Source organism: Nanorana parkeri, unplaced genomic scaffold (genome assembly GCF_000935625.1).
Source record: "Nanorana parkeri isolate BGI_ZX_2015 unplaced genomic scaffold, ASM93562v1 scaffold3111, whole genome shotgun sequence".
Taxonomy (NCBI): Eukaryota; Metazoa; Chordata; class Amphibia; order Anura; family Dicroglossidae; genus Nanorana; species Nanorana parkeri.
The window spans coordinates 41,570-49,562 of record NW_017309379.1 but is presented as its reverse complement, the minus strand read 5'-3'; the positions used below and the strand labels follow the sequence as shown (position 1 = coordinate 49,562).

Below are 7,993 nucleotides of genomic sequence, written 5' to 3'. Positions count from 1 at the left end.
AAGGAAATTTCCTGCGAGCACCCAGCCTGAGTGCCAGAGATGCCAATCCTACACAGAGCCTCCACCCATCCTCTCATCCGGGACATCCTCCAAGCATAGAGCAACCTCAAAATGCATCCCCGGGAACTTGGTGCGTCCCAGAAAAGTTTCCCTCAAGCTTGTGCAATACAAAGAGACATTAAAGCAAATAGTCTCAGAGCTGTCAGTGCCAGGCACCGGAGGGGGTACCAGCTGTAGACAGACCCCCGTCCTCTGATCAAACGGCAGACCGCTTCCAAACTCAGTGCAAGCCCGACATATAAGTTCCTTAGGACCCCTCAGCATCAGTACCAGCCACTAGGACTACCCCCCCTACCAGTCACAGTACTCACCCCCATAAAACCCCCCTTACTCACCCTTGGAGGTCATGGTGTCCCCGGGGGTGTCAAAGTGCGCTCCTCTCCACACTCAGGCCGTACGCTCATGTCCTTCCCTCTTCCCCAGGCCAGGCCGGGGCACAGCGCTCACAACCCAGCCGAGCTCCCCTCGCTCTGACCTCCCTCTGGAGGAGCTCAGCCCAGGACCGCGCAAGGCACCACGGAACCTGTAGTCCGCAGAACTGTCATGTGACGCCGGGCAGGAGCTGTTAGAAAGGGTGATTGGGAGGAGCCTGGATGAGCGACTCTTAGAAAGTGGGAGGAGCCTGCAAGGGCAGCTTTGAGGAGTGGGAGGAACTTGCATGGGCGGCTCCGAAAGCGGTGGGAGGAGCCGGCATATGTAGTGCTTTGATAGCAGTGGGTGGAGGCTGCACGAGCGACAGTATGGAATGGGAGGAGCCTGCATGGGTGATGTGGTGCTCATGTGTGACAAGTGTGATGAAGTTGGTACCCCGTTGCTCATAGCAACCTGCTCAAATCTGTCCTTATAATAAATTCAAATAAACGTTTTATCCTATCAGTGAGGAAGTGATTCGGAGCCGTCTTCCTATGGTTATACGTAGCTTTCATGAGCTTCTCATAGCTTGGGGTTAGGGGTTGTCATGACTACCTTGCTGGCGTGCTGGTATCTGTAGTGCCACCTGATAACCAGTAAAGTAGCTTTTCAGGCTTCTATACCAGGGGGGTTGGAAATGCATATTTACACATTTATAAAGCGGTGTGATAATACCGGAACATTCATAAAGCGTTGTACATTTATTTTATTTATTTATTATAGGTATTTATAAAGTGCCGACAATTTCCGCAGCACTTTACATAGTTGCACATTCCCATCAGTCCCTGCCCTCAAGGAGCTTACAATCTAAGGTCCCTATCTCACATACATACATAGAGGGCCAACTTAGAGAGGAGCCAATTAACATACCAGCATTTGGAGTGTGGGAGGAAACCAGAGTAACCAGAGGAAACCCAGGCAAGCACAGGGAGAACATGCAAAACTCCATGCAGATAGTGACCTGGCCAGGATCCAAACCAGGGACCCCCAGTGCTGCAAGGCAGAAGTGCTAACCACTACACCACTGTGCTGCCAAGCTGCCAAGATAACGATAACGATAACGATAACGATAACGATAACCTAACACCCCACACAGCCCACCTAACACCCTGCACAGCCCACCGAACACCCCGCACAGCCCACCGAACACCCCACACAGCCCACCTAACACTCCGCACAGCCCACCTAACACTCTGCACAGCCCACTTAAGAGCCTGCACAGCCCACCTAACACTCCGCACTTCCCACCTAAGACGCTGCACCTCCCACCTAAGAGTCCACACAGCCCACCTAACACTCCGCACTTCCCACCTAAGACCCCGCACAGCCGTCCTAAGACTCCGCACAGCCGCCCTAACACTCCACACAGCCCACCTAAGAGCACGCACAGCCCACCTAAGACCCTGCAGAGCCCACCTAAGAGCCTGACAGCCCACCTAAGACCCTGCACAGCCCACCTAACACTCCGCACTTCCCACCTAAGACCCCGCACAGCCGTCCTAAGACTCCGCACAGCCCTCCTAACACTCCACATAGCCCTCCTAAGACCCTGCAGAGCCCACCTAAGACCCTGCACAGCCCACCTAAGAGCCCGCACAGCCCACCTAAGACCCTGCATATATTTACACATTTATAAAGCGGTGTGATAATACCGGAACATTCATAAAGCGTTGTACATTTATTTTATTTATTTATTATAGGTATTTATAAAGTGCCGACAATTTCCGCAGCACTTTACATAGTTGCACATTCCCATCAGTCCCTGCCCTCAAGGAGCTTACAATCTAAGGTCCCTATCTCACATACATACATAGAGGGCCAACTTAGAGAGGAGCCAATTAACATACCAGCATTTGGAGTGTGGGAGGAAACCAGAGTAACCAGAGGAAACCCAGGCAAGCACAGGGAGAACATGCAAAACTCCATGCAGATAGTGACCTGGCCAGGATCCAAACCAGGGACCCCCAGTGCTGCAAGGCAGAAGTGCTAACCACTACACCACTGTGCTGCCAAGCTGCCAAGATAACGATAACGATAACGATAACGATAACGATAACCTAACACCCCACACAGCCCACCTAACACCCTGCACAGCCCACCGAACACCCCGCACAGCCCACCGAACACCCCACACAGCCCACCTAACACTCCACACAGCCCACCTAACACTCTGCACAGCCCACTTAAGAGCCTGCACAGCCCACCTAACACTCCGCACTTCCCACCTAAGACGCTGCACCTCCCACCTAAGAGTCCACACAGCCCACCTAACACTCCGCACTTCCCACCTAAGACCCCGCACAGCCGTCCTAAGACTCCGCACAGCCGCCCTAACACTCCACACAGCCCACCTAAGAGCACGCACAGCCCACCTAAGACCCTGCAGAGCCCACCTAAGAGCCTGACAGCCCACCTAAGACCCTGCACAGCCCACCTAACACTCCGCACTTCCCACCTAAGACCCCGGACCGCCGTCCTAAGACTCCGCACAGCCCTCCTAACACTCCACATAGCCCTCCTAAGACCCTGCAGAGCCCACCTAAGACCCTGCACAGCCCACCTAAGAGCCCGCACAGCCCACCTAAGACCCTGCACAGCCCACCTAAGACCTTGTACAGCCCACCCAAGACCCTGCACAGCCCATCCTAACACCCTGCACTTCCCACCTAAGACACTGCACAGCCCACCTAAGAGCCTGCACAGCCCACCTAACACTCCACACTTCCCACCTAAGACGCCGCACAGCCGTCCTAAGACTCCGCACAGCCGTCCTAACACTCCACACAGCCCACCTAAGAGCACGCACAGCCCACCTAAGACCCTGCAGAGCCCACCTAAGAGCCTGACAGCCCACCTAAGGCCCTGCAGAGCCCACCCAAGACCTTGTACAGCCCACCTAAGACCCTGCACAGCCCACCTAAGACCCTGCACAGCCCACTTAAGACCCTGTAGAGCCCACCTGAGGGCCCACACAGCGCACTTAAAGGGTTATTAAACTCTCAGCTTTTTTTTGCAAATATCTACTGCTAGCAAGCTAGGAAAACAACTGCAAAAAAGAAGATCGGATTAAGAAACATAATTTAAGGTAAGTGCTTACACTAGCATTGAGGGGAGGGAAAAATTACTTTAATGTCACTTTAAGACCCTGCACAGCCCACCTAAGACCCAGCACAGCGCACCTAAGATCCTGCATAGACAACCTATGAGCCGGCACACCCCACCTAAGTCCCTGCACAGCCCACCTAAGTCGCTGCACAGCCCACCTACGACCCTGCACAGCCCACCTAAGTCGCTGCACAGCCCACCTACGACTCTGCACAGCCCACCTACGACTCTGCACAGCCCACCTACGAGCCTGCACAGCCCACCTACCCTGCACAGCCCACCTACAAACCCGCACCGCCCACCTGAGAGTCCACACAGCCTTTTGAGAGCCTATACAGCCAACCTGAAAGCCCGCACAGCCCACCTGAGACCCTGCACAGTCTTATGAGACCCTCCACAGCCCACCTGAGACCCTGCAGACATCAGGCCACCACCCCGGAGCAATACACAATATGTAGCTTCATATTATTCTGCATTGCTTTATAATGTATTGCTGAGATTTGTAGTCCTCTATAGATGGTGGTATTCTGCACGGCTATATAATGTATTGCTGAGATTTGTAGTCCTCTATAGATGGTGGCATTCTGCATTGCTATATAATGTATTGCTGAGATTTGTAGTCCTCTATAGCTGGTGGTATTCTGCACGGCTATATAATGTATTGCTGAGATTTGAAGTCCCTCTACAGCTTGGAGTCAGTGGCAGAACTACTAAGATTGCAGAAGTTGCGGCTGTGATTGGCACTGGCAGTCCACCACTGTCGTAAAAATCATTAATCATCAAAAAAACAGTCACATGACACTAAAAAAAGGTATCGGCAATTGGTATTGGAGAACACTTGAGGAAAAGTATCGGTACTATAACCCTATACTCGGTCTGGGAAAAATGGTATTGGCGCATCCCTAGAAACAAATAATAATAATGACCAAAAAATAAATGGAGACAATGAAAATGTATCCCCTCACATTGAGGATGTGTAATGCTGACCAGTGGAGATGGACCCCTTTACTTTGGTGGTCAGTGTCCCAGATCCCTCTGTCCCTCCTCTGGAACCAGATCCCTCTGTCCTCCTCAGTACCCAGATCCCTCTGTCCTCCTCAGTACCCAGATCCCTCTGTCCTCCTCAGTACCCAGATCCCTCTGTCCTCCTCAGTACCCAGATCCCTCTGTCCTCCTCAGTACCCAGATCCCTCTGTCCTCCTCAGTACCCAGATCCCTCTGTCCTCCTCAGTACCCAGATCCCTCTGTCCTCCTCAGTACCCAGATCCCTCTGTCCTCCTCAGTACCCAGATCCCTCTGTCCTCCTCAGTACCCAGATCCCTCTGTCCTCCTCAGTACCCAGATCCCTCTGTCCTCCTCAGTACCCAGATCCCTCTGTCCTCCTCAGTACCCAGATCCCTCTGTCCTCCTCAGTACCCAGATCCCTCTGTCCTCCTCAGTACCCAGATCCCTCTGTCCTCCTCAGTACCCAGATCCCTCTGTCCTCCTCAGTACCCAGATCCCTCTGTCCTCCTCAGTACCCAGATCCCTCTGTCCTCCTCAGTACCCAGATCCCTCTGTCCTCCTCAGTACCCAGATCCCTCTGTCCTCCTCAGTACCCAGATCCCTCTGTCCTCCTCAGTACCCAGATCCCTCTGTCCTCCTCAGTACCCAGATCCCTCTGTCCTCCTCAGTACCCAGATCCCTCTGTCCTCCTCAGTACCCAGATCCCTCTGTCCTCCTCAGTACCCAGATCCCTCTGTCCTCCTCAGTACCCAGATCCCTCTGTCCTCCTCAGTACCCAGATCCCTCTGTCCTCCTCAGTACCCAGATCCCTCTGTCCTCCTCAGTACCCAGATCCCTCTGTCCTCCTCAGTACCCAGATCCCTCTGTCCTCCTCAGTACCCAGATCCCTCTGTCCTCCTCAGTACCCAGATCCCTCTGTCCTCCTCAGTACCCAGATCCCTCTGTCCTCCTCAGTACCCAGATCCCTCTGTCCTCCTCAGTACCCAGATCCCTCTGTCCTCCTCAGTACCCAGATCCCTCTGTCCTCCTCAGTACCCAGATCCCTCTGTCCTCCTCAGTACCCAGATCCCTCTGTCCTCCTCAGTACCCAGATCCCTCTGTCCTCCTCAGTACCCAGATCCCTCTGTCCTCCTCAGTACCCAGATCCCTCTGTCCTCCTCAGTACCCAGATCCCTCTGTCCTCCTCAGTACCCAGATCCCTCTGTCCTCCTCAGTACCCAGATCCCTCTGTCCTCCTCAGTACCCAGATCCCTCTGTCCTCCTCAGTACCCAGATCCCTCTGTCCTCCTCAGTACCCAGATCCCTCTGTCCTCCTCAGTACCCAGATCCCTCTGTCCTCCTCAGTACCCAGATCCCTCTGTCCTCCTCAGTACCCAGATCCCTCTGTCCTCCTCAGTACCCAGATCCCTCTGTCCTCCTCAGTACCCAGATCCCTCTGTCCTCCTCAGTACCCAGATCCCTCTGTCCTCCTCAGTACCCAGATCCCTCTGTCCTCCTCAGTACCCAGATCCCTCTGTCCTCCTCAGTACCCAGATCCCTCTGTCCTCCTCAGTACCCAGATCCCTCTGTCCTCCTCAGTACCCAGATCCCTCTGTCCTCCTCAGTACCCAGATCCCTCTGTCCTCCTCAGTACCCAGATCCCTCTGTCCTCCTCAGTACCCAGATCCCTCTGTCCTCCTCAGTACCCAGATCCCTCTGTCCTCCTCAGTACCCAGATCCCTCTGTCCTCCTCAGTACCCAGATCCCTCTGTCCTCCTCAGTACCCAGATCCCTCTGTCCTCCTCAGTACCCAGATCCCTCTGTCCTCCTCAGTACCCAGATCCCTCTGTCCCTCCTCAGTTCCCAGATGCCTCTGTCCCTCCTCAGTACCCAGAACCCTCTGTCCCTCCTCTGAATCCAGATCCCTCTGTCCCTCCTCAGTACCCAGATCCCTCTGTCCTCCTCAGTACCCAGATCCCTCTGTCCCTCCTCAGTACCCAGATCCCTCTGTCCCTCCTCAGTACCCAGATCCCTCTGTCCTCCTCAGTACCCAGATCCCTCTGTCCCTCCTCAGTACCCAGATCCCTCTGTCCCTCCTCATTACCCAGATCCCTCTGTCCCTCCTCAGTACCCAGATCCCTCTGTCCCTCCTCAGTACCCAGATCCCTCTGTCCTCCTCAGTACCCATCTGTCCTCCTCAGGAACCAGATCCCTCTGTCCCTCCTCTGAAACCAGGTCCCTCTGTCCCTCTGCTGGAACCTGATCCCTCTTCTGGAAGCAGATCCCTTTGTCCCTGTGTCCTCAGTTTTTCCTTTTTGGTTTCATGTACATTTTATAAAGCTATTATAATGTAAAAGTTGTTTAGGAAGAAGCAATATTTCTTTGCATATTAATTCCGTATGGTCCACAAGTCAATTAGCACTTTCTTTTTTTTGTTCTTTGAGGAGGGGGGCACACACAAACTCCATGCAGATACTGTCCCTGTTAGGAAATAAACCCAGGACCCCAGCACTGCACAGAAAGACTGCTAACTACTTAGAGGGCTGCTCCAGCCAATATTATCTTTTTTTTATTTTTTTGGATTAAGTGGAGAAGGATTAGCTCATCTTTTGGGCTTAATTGGAGTCTCTTACCCCATTGTGGACATTTCCCCTCAGATTTTGTCTGGAAACGAGGAGAAATCTCCTACAAATACAAAGCAACAACAAGCTGAGAGAAGCTTCAAATCTCCATTCATTTCTCTAGAACAAAATCAAAGGTTTTGGCTGGAGTTCCACTTTAATACGTTCCCAGCACGTGACTAGGGGATGTAGAGTTTAGAGTTAGGTAAAAGTGATTCCACTTCACATTGGCTTCACCCCCCCTCCCTCCCCCTCCCCCTTTTACATGTCAATTCAAAATGGCAAAGGGGCTTTGGAGAGGGTTATGGTAAACAAATGGCAGCGTAGGGGCCTCATATTCTCCTCGGCCAGGAGTGAGGGACACGCACAATTCTGATTTTACCTCTCTATAACTTCATTGAAAAGAGAACCAGAATTTGTGACAAATGCCCCCGTGAGTGTCTGGCCAAATATTTGTATTGATTGGCTGAGGTGGTTTTTTCGTCAGGGTGAAATGTCCTTTTCCAATTGCTAACATGTATCCAGTGAAATCATTTTCTGAGAGATACAATTCTTTCATAGTGATACTTGTATGACCTGAAATGGGAGATAAGCAAAGCTGGCTCCCCTACAATTGGCACAAATAAAAACTCCTGCGTGTTTCTTAAGGCCCGGTTCACACCTGGGCGTGTTGTAGCGCGTTCGAACGATCTGCAAAACGCTCAAAACACCGAAATCTCATTATTTCCTATGGGTACGGTTCACAGCTGGGCGTATTACAGGCCGTATGAACGCGCTACAAAACGCCCGATGCCCAAAGAATTACAGGAGCT

The 7,993-nt window shown here is 52.5% G+C and overlaps 1 long non-coding RNA gene across 1 annotated transcript in view; it reads right to left on the bottom strand.

The window, feature by feature from the left end:
* Positions 1–586, bottom strand: part of LOC108802780 — a 22,048-nt gene extending 21,462 nt beyond the window's left edge. The window contains exon 1 of the long non-coding RNA XR_001942236.1: positions 396–586. This is a non-coding gene — a long non-coding RNA (uncharacterized LOC108802780). The remainder of the gene's footprint in view (positions 1–395) is intronic.
* Positions 587–7,993: the final 7,407 nt, after the last annotated feature.